We start from the raw sequence: 12,944 nt of genomic DNA on the forward strand, positions 1-12,944 counted from the left end.
CTGGAGGGAGCTGTATTCATTCTCCAAGTGAGACCCCCCCGCCCCCCAATTGATACGTGCTATTCAGATACATTAATTAGGGTAATCAATCAAATAAAAAAAGATCAACAGAAACTACATTTTTAGTCCTTAAATAAAAATAACATGAATGGACTGGATGGCTAAGGGGACTGGTACAGGGATGATTCTTTCACCTATAGGTCCCTGGTTCAATTGTGATTCAGTTCAGTGATCAAAAGTAGTTACTCTCTGTTCAGTGACCTATGAGCAATGAGCTGCGTGTTCCAGTTTAATTTCTAGTGGCCAGAGGTCTACATCACAATTAGCCCTAAATGGCACCCTTGTAGGTAGTCTCAGAAGAGAGGCCAAAGACTGACTGAACCACAGAAAAACAGGGTGAGATACAGTACATGTGGCAGTGTAGCAAAGTGAAGCTTGCATTATTGTTGCCCAAGCTATACCATGAACCAAGGCCTCATGTCCTTTATGATGCACTAGAACTATGCTACACAGCAAGGATCCTGGACTTATGTGGTACCAATGCCCTCCCACTCCTTCACTGCTCCGCAAGTACATTAAAGTAACCCTTGTGTTACTTAATTTTATATTACCTGCACTTTATGTCACTCTGCCCATAAATTTTCAGTGTACCACTGTTGTTTATATTGCAATGCATAGGGGTGGGTTTTCACAGCTGGATGCTAAGAATATTGGTACTCAGGAAGCAGGTGAAGGTTTGATACTGGAGAGGTAAATTCCTCATTTCCCACTCCAGCAACACTGTATTAGCTGTCCCATTGCCAACCCCGCCCCCCCCCCCCATTCCAATATCTGCTTTGGTCTCAAACAAATGTGGAAATGATAATAATAGTCAATACACATTAGACCGATGGTTTTGCTCAAATGAACAGCACAAGTCCATGGAAATGTCCTAAAATGGTTTGAGTTCTTTCAGACCTAACCCAGAGAGGTGTAATGGGCAACTATCCTCTGCCCTGAAAGTGCTCTCTTGCTGAGTCCTGCAAGGCTCTATCCTTTCCCTGATATTATTCAATATCTATATTAAGACACTGTGGGAGCTAGTGTCACACTTAAAAATGTCAGCAAAATACAGATAATATCCCACTGTACATCTCCTTCACATCAGATGTAAACAGAACCAACCCACTGCATTCCTAATGCTTAGCACAGATCAGCCACTTGAATGAAGAGCAGCGGGCTAAAATTGAACCCAGGCATGATAGAATTGGTACAGGTAGGAAGAGGCAAGTGCTCAGAGAACATGTCTCCTCCATAATATTCCCCTTGATCTAAGGCACCTGACTGCCAACTGTAAAGTCGCTATATAGCCTTGGAGTACTCTTGCATATCTAAGATCCTAAAGATGCTCAGACAGCCGTGGCTGTGAAAAATTATCATTACCAACTGTGAATGGCTAGAAGACTTAGGACATGTCTACACTACAGCGGCACAGGTATGGCACTGCAGCTCTGTCACAGTAATGCTGTAACGTAGAAGCTTTCTACATCTACATTTAGGGCAACAAAAATGATTAGGCGTCTAGAACACATGACTTATGAGGAGAGGCTGAGGGAGCTGGGATTGTTTAGTCTGCAGAAGAGAAGAATGAGGGGGGATTTGATAGCTGCTTTCAACTACCTGAAAGGGGGTTCCAAAGAGGATGGCTCTAGACTGTTCTCAATGGTAGCAGATGACAGAACGAGGAGTAATGGTCTCAAGTTGCAGTGGGGGAGGTTTAGATTGGATATTAGGAAAAACTTTTTCACTATGAGGGTGGTGAAACACTGGAATGCGTTACCTAGGGAGGTGGTAGAATCTCCTTCCTTAGAGGTTTTTACGGTCAGGCTTGACAAAGCCCTGGCTGGGATGATTTAACTGGGAATTGGTCCTGCTTCGAGCAGGGGGTTGGACTAGATGACCTTCTGGGGTCCCTTCCAACCCTGATATTCTATGATTCTATACATCAACAGAAGGAATTTTTCTGCAATACAATACATCCACCTCTCCAAGAGGCAGTAATGAGGTCGATAGAAGAATTCTTCCATTGACTTAGCTGTGTCTACGCTGGGAATTAGGTCAATCTAACTACAGTGCTCAGAATTTTTCACAGCCCTGCAGGATGTAGCTAGATTGAGCTAATTTTTAAATGTACATCAGACCTTAGTCCCTTTGCATGAGTCACAGATCTAGCTACAGTAATACATGTATTTGTGACTTCCACACTCTACTGCAGCTCATTACATCCAGGAATTAAGCCAGACAGACTAAAAAAAGCTTAAACTGGTACAAAATGCAGAAGCCTGTCCAGTGAGCAAAACAGGCTTCTGTGAGAAGGCTCCAGTCCCTACACTGCTCCTCACCGACACTGGGTCAAATTCAAAGTCTCGGTCCTGATGATATTGAAAGTGCTCCATGGAAATGGCCCTAGTGACTGGAAAAACTGCCTCTCTCTCTATAGTCATGACCTCCAATAACGGCTATGTTCCACCAAAGCAATGAATCCATTGATCGTGAGTGCGGGAGAAAGAACTCTCTCTGGAGCAAGAAGAAAAAACTCTGGACCGCACGTTATTCAGAACTAAATGCAAATTTCTCCTTAGTGTCCTCACAATAGCTCTTCACATAGTCCACACACACACACACACAGGGAAGGTGGAAATTAATTCTTATATTTTTCAAGCTACTCCTCCAGCTGGAGAAGGGAGCGGCGGGGGGGAGGAAGGGGGAAGAAGAGGGGTAGAGAGTTTTGCTTGCTCTTGGACTTCCATGTAATTGAAAGGCACTCAGATATCATGGTGGTGAGTACCATAAAAGTACCTACATAGCTAAATCTGTGTTTTTATTTCAATTATGACAGACAAAATTTACCTATACGATTATTTTTGTTTTGACTTTTACCATAAACATCTCAATATCCCCTATTTATCGGATTTATTTTACTTATGTCTAGTGATTCTAGTTCGCATGGCTACACTTGTGAAAACACAGGGGAGCACTGCTGCTGCTCCACTCCAAGTGCCCTCTGCTCTTAGCCCACTTCCTTGTGCATTAATTCCTCTCCACCTGAGGGAGGAGAGGGGAGCATCTAAAGTCTAAGACACAGAAATCCTGCAAATTTGTAACTGGCTTGAGTCAGTAATGGAAATGTTGCCCAAAATAAATCTGGTCAGCCAAAGAAGCAACCTGAAACTCCTCAAGCAGATGTGAGACAGGTTGCCTCCCTTTGGATACCACCTGATGTGCTTAGATACTACTGAGCCTGTTTATTATGCCGGCCTGGGTACCCTTTTTACCTGTCTTACTGAGCCAAGCTATTCTATTATGCCTCCTCCAGCACACACACAAGCTGGGCCATGCCCAACTGCAGAACAAAAGACACTGAGATCAGTTCTGTGAAGCCTCAGCTTTAAAGGGACTTGCCCCAGCACTCAGGTGTCCACCTCCCTTGGGGTGCAGACCCAAAGATATGTTATGATGCAGACAAAGCCCTGCTGAATTCTCAGATCCCAGTTGGAGTTTGCAGCAGTGGCCTGGCAGCTGAGAGAAACTAAAAATCAAATCCAGGAGTCCATCCTTCCACACCTGGATAAGGAAGGGGGCATGCACAAAGGTAGCTATGCAACATTTTTGCTTTCTTGGCCTTGGAGGCTGCTGTGCATTACACCAGCTGACCAGAAGCCCCTATGGGCCATTCTAGTGGCCACAGTCTGGTTCCTCCTGCACCTTGACAATCTGTGTCTCATGTACCATGGGTTAGGAGTGGTGGATTAGGAGATATAGTGTCCCTATGTCACTGGAGGATTCCTTCAAATCCTCAGGGAATCCTTTAAGATGGGTTAAGGTAGAAAGCAGGCTTTGTATTTTATTTTTCTGGGAAGTATTTTTTTAAATGCCTACTTATAGATAAGACCCATTCAAATTATAAACATTATTTGCCAGAGTATTTTGCACTGTATTGGCTCATTCAAACTATTTAAATGAAAAAAAATCCTAAAAAATTGATCATCAAAGAGCAAGTTATTTCCCCAGAAACCTGCCTCAATTTACCCTCCCATTTCTTTCTGAATTTTATCTTTCCCAACACTCAACTGCAGTAACCCAGGCCAGATTTTTAAAAAGTGCAGACAGGAACCCAGGATTTACAGAACTGCCCAGGCACCCAGCATCAGTTGGAGTTAGGTGCCTAGATACACTGGAAATCCTACTGGGTACATCTACATCTTTAGGTATCTATATACATTTAAAAATCTGTACCCCACTCTTAAGCTTAAGACAGCCATTATTCAGCTGGAGTCAGCTGATAAATGCCCTTCCAAGTATTGGCCAGATTTTGGGGGCGGAGGAAGGGTGTCACTTGGGAGCAATGTGAAGCACTTCATTGCTTGCAATCCCTGTCGGCCCAGGGTCTCCTGCAACATGCTGCTACTAGAGCGTTGGCCTCTTCATGTACTTTTGAACCGAAGGAAATGTTTGTTTGTGACAAGAAGTTGTTTGGCACAAGTATAAATCTAATTGTGCTGCCACTAAAAACACTCCCAAGCTGAACACTTTACGCTGATCCTTAGTTAACATCATGGCTCATTTTAGTCTAGTAATAAATAAAACAGTCTCAAAGAGATGACTGTGAAATTTGTGCATGCAGCTAACTTTACCTCAAGGCAGAGCTGTCCCTAAGGGACGGCGAATCTGGGCGACCACTCTGGGCCCCATGGGCTGGCGCGACTGGCTGGCGCTGCATGTGCAGCAGGTAAACCGCTGGCTGGGGGAGGCTACCCTCAGTCCCCGCCCCTTCCACTCGAGGGAGAGTGCGCAGGGAGAGAGAGCTTGGCAGCACCACCGCAGCCTCCCCAGCCCCAGGAGGGCGAGCGGTGTGGCACCAGTCCCCTGGAGCCCAGTGGCTCTGCCGAAGTGTGGCCCTGGGATGGGGTGGGGCAGAGTGTGGGCAGGGCCACGCATGGCTTTTAGGGAGACACCGCCTCCCCCATCCTCCCCTACCTGCCCCCAGCACAGTCGGTCCCGGAAGTGATGTCATTTCCGCCCCTATGCCGCCTAGGGATGGCCCTGCCTCAAGGGCTAGGGAAGAGGTAGCTTTCCAAAAAAAAAAAAAAAAAGACTTTTGACACTGGGTGGAAGAATCCAAAGCAGATCGGCAGCATTAGTTCCATTTATCATCCAGAAAGGATGAAAGGGAAGGTTTTATTTTCCTAATGTTCAGAGTAGCATCACAATCACCAATTATAAACATGAGCCTAGAACTGGAGTTTTAAAAATGAATTTTCACAATAGCAACTCACTTTCTTCTAGTTGTAATTGTAACTATTTATTTGTGTGCGCATATGTATCATTTCCGGTTAGGGGCTCTGGTGCAGATCTAGGCCTTAGGACAGTTTGGGGACCAACGTTAAGGGCCCACCTACACTACAAAATGAAACTCAGTTCAACTGTGCTGGAACCAGCTCCCTTTAACATAAGTAGCTGTAATGTTGACTAGATCTTAATATGGTAAACTGGTACAGTTACATCCAAAGATTGGCAAGCACTGACCAAATATTTGACCTTCAGAACTTCATGGGCTATAAAACATTTCCAGAAGGTCAGCAGAAGATGTTTGTGTGTTAAAACTAATTATTTACAACTAACTATTAAAATATGAGGATTTCAACTTTCATTCTGTAAGCAGAGAAATTCTTGTGGTTGGATTTACTGAACAAGGTTTAAACCAAGTTCTTTTTACCTGCTCACTCCAGTACCAGCAGAAGGGACACAATCTTTGGGAGTATGTATAACACCAGGGCACGGCCCAGAGAGTGACCACGTACACTGGAACCAGATGAATTCTGTTTCCCCCAAAGTACTTTATTATCTGAAATAATCCAGAGTAGCAACAATTGAAGCCTTACGAGTGGGGAAAACAGCTTCCTGAAGCTCACACATCATACTTCTACTCCTATAAAAGGCAAAACAGCAGTTCATTTCAGAGATCCAGCCAGGTTGGATCTTTCTTGAAAAAGGAGAGGAGGAAAAATACACTCTAACCTCTTCACGAGGATCTCTGACTTCAGGCTAATGAACTGTGGTTTATGAGCAGATTTAAAAGCTACAGGCAAGAAGGGATAAATCCCAGAGTTTAAAAGTGCAATGTATAATTACACGTAAGCAACTAAATTAGATGCTATTTTACTTCCCAGGAGGCAAGGGAACAGCAGGTGAGGGTGTAAGTAATATAGCAAAAGGACAGAGAAGGTATTTACAAAATACATTTTGTAAAATACATTTACCTATAGTTCTTTCTAATACTCTTTGGTTTTATTATATTTGTCATTTCAGATGTGTAAAATATAGAGATGGGCCCATCTCATCACCCTAGATCAGACCACCTCCAACTACCAAAAACTTCTGGATCCAGATCTGAACTTTATGGTTTAGGCTCAACTCTTTAAAAAAAAAAAAAAAAAAGAGGTCTACATAGGAACACAGAAATTGCCACACAAGGAAGGACCAGTAGTCCAACTGATATCTGACAACAGCCAAGCTCATGTTTCAGAAAATAGCATATAAAACCCTATAAGGCAGCAGTTCTCAAAATGTGAGCCATAGAGCACTGGTGATCTGACAAGAACTGCTGGTCAAGTAGTGTCAGCACTCCTCCTTATTTCCAGCTGTCAAATTGCATTGAGGCAGGCTAAAAATACATTAAGTTCTTCCCTATTATTATTTTTCCATGTGAACATCTGCTGTAATTGCAGGGGTGTTATGTGGTCAGGAATAGAAAGGTAGGTGGTCTGTACAATCAGAAATGGGAAAGGAAGTGTTCATGATACAATTTATTAAATTTCAGTCCATATTATGAAAGAAATTGAGAATCCCTGCCATAAGCATCCAGATTAGCAATACCATAGATGGGGACGGGATCAACTCGTGTTCCAAGATAAAAAACTTATGACCCTTCTAACTGTGACCTGGTCAGTTAACTAGTGGGTGCTATTTTTCTTATTTCTCTCCATTTTAAAAAATATACTAAGCTGAAGATCACAAATGAGAGTGTTTATTTGCCCCCTACTTAGTTTATTGCTAGATTTGCCCTAAGAGTCTGAAATAGAGGATAGGTGGACGGTGTTTTGGCTGCTACCTGAGCACCCTCTATCTGTTTGGCATAATAGTTAAATGTGTATATATTTTCTCACATACATAGGCCATCGTGAAATAGCAGGGGTTGTCAGCCCTCATCTTAAAAAAAAAAAAAAAAAAAAAAGTTCTCATGCAATTAATCAATTCTTTCTAGGCCCTCACATTCTGCTTCATTTCTAGGTGCACATTGATTTATTTGATTTATATAAATCAAACTAGAGGCCCCCTTCCCAAGCTCTGGGCACCTAGCCAATACATTTAATTTCACAGTAACATTTCAATACAATGGACTGTTCTTTCCGGTGTATAATAAATATGTTCCAATACATGAAATAAGACCTTCAACACTCCCCAAATGCCTTGGAGAAAAGGTGGGCCTTGCAGCATGCCCTGAAGGTTAACAGATTCCGAGCACTGTCCAAGCATCTTTCCCAGATCAGAAACAGCAGGACGTAGCTCTCTAAAAGGAGCTTTTAAAGCCAAGTCCCCTGAGCTTTGCTACACCTTGATTTTTCTGTAGCTCCAATGGTATAAAGGAAAGAACTTGCTGCACCTTTTTGTGCACTTTTTCATGCATTTCTGGCCCTTCAGTGATCCCCTTCTAAACATGTAAGCAAGTGTAGATCTCTCTAAGGAATTAGGCAGACCTGACCATGAACGCCACAACTTCACAATACTCCAGCACAAGGCATTTTGAGAAAGACAAGAGTTGTTCAGCCTGCCTTTTTCATCAAGGAAGTTGATGCTCTTAACCCTCATTTTAATCTAGAGGAAATAAAAAACAGGCACATTTGCTTTCCTTTGAGGCCAAAAAGTGGACTGTTGTGTTGTTCACAAATAGCACAACCTGCAGTAGGATTTTACTCTGGAGCTCTGCTGCAGCAGAATTTGATGACTCAGATAAAATAAAATTGTGACGGGTAGGGGAAAGGGAGCGAGAAAAGTAAGACACCCATCTTTAAAATATTAAAAGACAATTCTTCAAGGTGCCTTTGTAAAGCCTCTTTAATATGCTGTACCTGTCCTGTTACAAACCACTTAAACAGCCTGAAGTGCAGGATTTAAACTGAATGCCCTTAGGGTATCAGCTGAGAGAAAGGAAATGTTATATAAGGCAGAGCTTCAAAAACTCTCTCTTTTCCTTGTCTCCACAAAGGGGGTATAATTTATGAAAAATTCATTCATATTTCCTTCTAAAAACAGAAATCTTTAAATGTTGATTGTACCATATGCTATCTTATCTGCAAGTACTCTTTGTTAATCTAACAAACCTCTCTACAAAATTCCTTTTGCTGCTAATTTTTGTCGGACATATTTTCAAAATCTGTTTTTATGCATTTCTAATTTTCCCATCATTGGTATCTGGCTACTATTGTTAAAACGCTTGATCTTTTTTAGGGTATACAAAGGTACCTAACGTTCCACTCTGAAAAATGTCTGTAAAAATGTGTTTTCAAAGACATATCTGCTCATTAGTGACCCCCCCCCCCCCAAAAAAAAAAAAGTTTGCATTCCCGCTATCCCTACAGAGCTAACACAGGTAAGAGAGAGTGATCTGAAATTCCAGTCCTTTTTGTGCATCAACAGATTTCCTAAGCACTAATTATAGGGTTAATCAGATACACTTGCACAAGCCTTGTGAAGGCAATGGAGAAACACGTGTCACTGAAGACTAACTTTACTACTAGTGACTATATGTAAGAAACCATCCCCAGATCCCAGCACGAATTTGCAGGGCTAGCAGTTTGAAAAAACATCTTTTAGCCTGGACGCTGTTCTCCCAGAGTCATTTTTCATAATTTTTTTATTAAAAGGTTGCTTTTTAATGTATGTGTCAGATTCAGAGCTAAAGCCTAAGTGCACACAGTACAAGTCAGCAATTGGGAGAAGGTGCAAATATGGCATAAATTTCACGTTTACACTCTCTTAATCATGCTAACGTTCTATACAGCACCAGTTCCCTTCTGCCAAGTTATAGGGAAACCTAAGGGCTGCTCTAATTTTCTTCGACAGCAAACAATCCCAGGAGATAAAAATGCAGCCGAAGATAAGCATGGCGCAGGAGCACCCTGGCTACGTCCCCATGCCTCCAACAACACCCCTTTGCACTGCCACACGAGCTGCAAAGAAGGGGAGTGGTATAAGAGCCTTTTACATTAGCTCTATGCTTCTGGAGGACCACCTTTGCACTGATAGGTTCCCCCATGAGTCAGCTAACTGAAGCTGGGACCAGATTACACTGACAATGCAGCAAAAGTAATGACCCCACATACAAGAAGTTCTGGCCCATTATCTTTTGTGCAGCTAGGCAATGCAGATATGCAAAGGAACTCATTTAAAAGAGGTACTTGACAATAGAGTATGCCTGTTAGAGCCCTTGAAGTTTATTCTTCTAAAGTCCCAATCAGAAAATAATTACACATGTGCTTCAAATTTCAGCATAAGCTTAATTCTCATGGACTTCAGTAGGATATAAGAACCCGTCCTGATCAAGCATGGGTCTAAAAAGGAGGGGAAGTTGATTTTTTTTTAAAAGAACAGATGTGTTAAGAAAGTAATGTTTTTGCCATCCTAAAACATACTTCATGAAAATGGTAATGCCTTCCTGAAGAAGTATGTGTTAAAGGAATTAGACCTGTTATTAAACCGGCTCACTTTCCTGCTATTCTGATGGGGAGAAAAACCCATACTCTCTACAAAGCTCACTGCACAGTATATAAGTAAAAATGGTTTCTTTACTGACACCTAGTGAAGTTCTACAGCAAACTACTCCCTCCAGATTGCCCTTTTGAAAGGTCTCCCACTGTGATGCACAGTAAATTTTTAATCCTAAAGTGTAGCACCAGGGTAGTCCCTTTATCCTGAATAGGATTTGTTTACCTCTTGGTTTTTTTTTTCCCCCAGTATGACCACCACTGTTGCTGAGCTAAGGAGAAGCCAGATCAGAGCGAGGGCTTTCACTCCACAATAGCATTGGGAGGAGTTGCAGTAGAGCTGCTGACCTTTACAGGGGCAATAACCAGTGGAACCACATAGAACACACATGTGACAGATGAGTAAAAACATTGCTTGATGCACTATTGGAAGGTGCTCAGCTACAATGGTGATGTACATGGTATAAAAACCTATATAGAATAGAATGGGGCATTTGGAATCACAGCTGGATCTCCCACAGCACAGTGTAGTAACTAAATGGCCAACAGGACAGCTGTGAAAGATACTCCTATGTCTCCTGTTTCGATGTCCAAAAATTTGATCTTCAGAGAATGTATGTCATGGTTTGGATGTCTACAGTACCCATCTATTAAAAATGATTCAGGTTCAAATTCCTGTTCTTACAGAAAAGTTTTCTGGAATTTAATAGAGAAGAATAATTTTTCTCTATAAAGTTTTTAAAGGATTCAGAATTATATAGCAGGAGTAAGTTTCACTATTGAACTGAATATATTGGTTGGAATAAAAATGATCTAGAAAGGATCTCATTTTCTATCAAAGTCTATAGGGTTTTTAAGAGTAATTTCTATACAAAGCTATTGCTTTCATCTCCATTAAATTCTATAGGACTTCTGCATAAAGATATTTATTTTTCTATTAGTAATTTTGCTTTGCTTCTAATCTTCCCAGAAGAGGGAATGATTAGGCAACCTAACAGGAGTTCAATTTAAATGCCAGCTGGGTTTTTATTGCAAAAAATTGTGTGTGTGTCAATGGAAGTTTTCGGTTCTGGAGGCCAAATCCTCAAGTCCTTACTCAAGCATAACTCCCATTGGTTTCAGTTGGAGTTTGCAGGATTATGGACCTCAACATATGGCTCATGGTAAATAAACAAATTGGAATGTTCAGGGTACTGACATAATGTGAGTAATCTAGTTATCTGGTTCCTGGGTAATTTAAATGGCTCAGCTCACTCTAAAATGTGTTTTTGCTGAGGAAAAGGATGGGCTTTTACTACTCTCTGAAACCCAAAGAAGTTACTCTAAATAGCTATAACATCTGTTGTTGGGACATTAACAGCCATTGAACTGACACACACTGACACTACTGCTCAGCCCATCATTTCAGCTGGCATGGCAATACGTTATCAAATGCACAAATGTCACACACTAACCTTCTTCCCAACTCCTGGTATCGGACAACAAGCTAGAAAGGTATTAATAACTTAGGAATGTCTTTAATGGGGTCTTCTGTTCATTAAACCACAACAGTAGAAAAGAAATTGGTGCTTAGTTGCATTATTCTTGCACCAAGGCCAGCTGCTCTATTGCAGACTCCTCCCAAATACTGTTGTGGAGTGAAAGCCCTCACTCTGATCTGGCTTCCGGTTAGCTCAGCAACAGTGGTGGTCACACTGGAAAACACAAAACAAAACAGGTAGACAAATCCTATTCAGGATAAAGAGACTACCCTGGTGCTACAGTTTAAGATTAAAAATTTACTGTGCCTCAGAGAGGGAGACCCTCCAACAGAGGTGCCCAAACCATGCCTAACCAAGGGCTGCATCAGAAAATTGCCAAGAGACCAAATTGCGGTACCAATTGTCACAAAATGGAGAAGATTGTAGCTGCTTCATTGTGAATACAATCAAAAGTGGACCCAACTGAGATTACAGCTCTTAGTATGCAATGCTCCCATTCACAGTATCCTGGCCTTGTGCATCTCCATGCTGAGATAAAGGTGGGAAGAAATGAGCTCCTGGATTCTATTCCCACCGCTGTCACAAAGCCCCTATATGAACGTAGCCAAGTTATTTAATTTCTATAAGCCTCAATTTCTGCATCTGTAGAATGGAGATAATAATGCTGCCCTACCTCAGGATGGGATTGTGAGCCTTGTTGTAATTGAGGCCTAGCAGAGCAACTTTTAGTTGTGAGTCTAACTGGTGAAAAGTGAGTAAAGGTTTGTGAATTGTTACAATGACTTGTTACATAAAATTATTTAAGAAAAGATTTAAGAAGGAGACAAAAAATTGAATTAATTTAAATAAATAGAGAGGGTCTACTGATACCACTCCAGGACAGTGCTAAGATTATGAATGGTAAACAAGACGAGTAGGGGACTGGAAATCAATGGAACAAAATTGGCTCTTTGGACATTAGACCTAATTGGTGGACAAAATAATGCGAGAATGCGCTATTCCACCCATCACATCTTTTTGGAGCCCTTAGAGAGAGGTCCGAGGGAGGGGGCGGGGGAGGACCTTTTACCAACACCACAGTTGTGACAGAAAGATTTTGCTATGACACCAAACCCTGATACTCCCCTGGGGATGCTTGATCATCATCACTGTACCAGCAAGGACCCAAACCTGATACCTGTGAGACACTGCTCTGAATTCCCCTTCCTGGTATGTCCCTTTACATCCCCAACTTTCTTCCTCCTGTCCTCTCTCTCTCTCGGCTTTTCACCTGATCCTGAAATCAGTTACACTGCATAACACCAGCATGGTGAGATGAGACACACCATTCAGCTCTGCTTAGCCTGAGAAGGACCAGTGAAGGAGAAGAATCTGACCAATCAACCACAATGTCCCTGACCAGGAAGGTGAGCCAGGTGCAGAACAACGGATATCGTTGACTCACCTGCCAGCCCAAAGCAACTGTCCATGACCACCCTATATCTTCAGATCATTACTATCCTATCTTTTTCTCCCCATTCTGTTAGTCTGTCTTGTCAAAAGTCAGACAGTGACTATTATACCTGAATCAAAACTGAACAGAATTAATCTTTTCTTCCCCACCAAGGAACGTTTGACAGAAGAAGAGATTCTAACCACTCTAACCTCTAAAGAGAGAGGG

At 42.0% G+C, this 12,944-nt stretch overlaps 1 protein-coding gene across 2 annotated transcripts in view; it reads right to left on the reverse strand.

Moving 5' to 3' along the window:
- Positions 1-12,944, reverse strand: part of COX16 (cytochrome c oxidase assembly factor COX16) — a 53,548-nt gene that overhangs the window by 16,399 nt on the left and 24,205 nt on the right. The gene's annotated exons all lie outside the window — the stretch shown is intronic.

Source organism: Lepidochelys kempii, chromosome 6 (assembly GCF_965140265.1).
Source record: "Lepidochelys kempii isolate rLepKem1 chromosome 6, rLepKem1.hap2, whole genome shotgun sequence".
Taxonomy (NCBI): Eukaryota; Metazoa; Chordata; order Testudines; family Cheloniidae; genus Lepidochelys; species Lepidochelys kempii.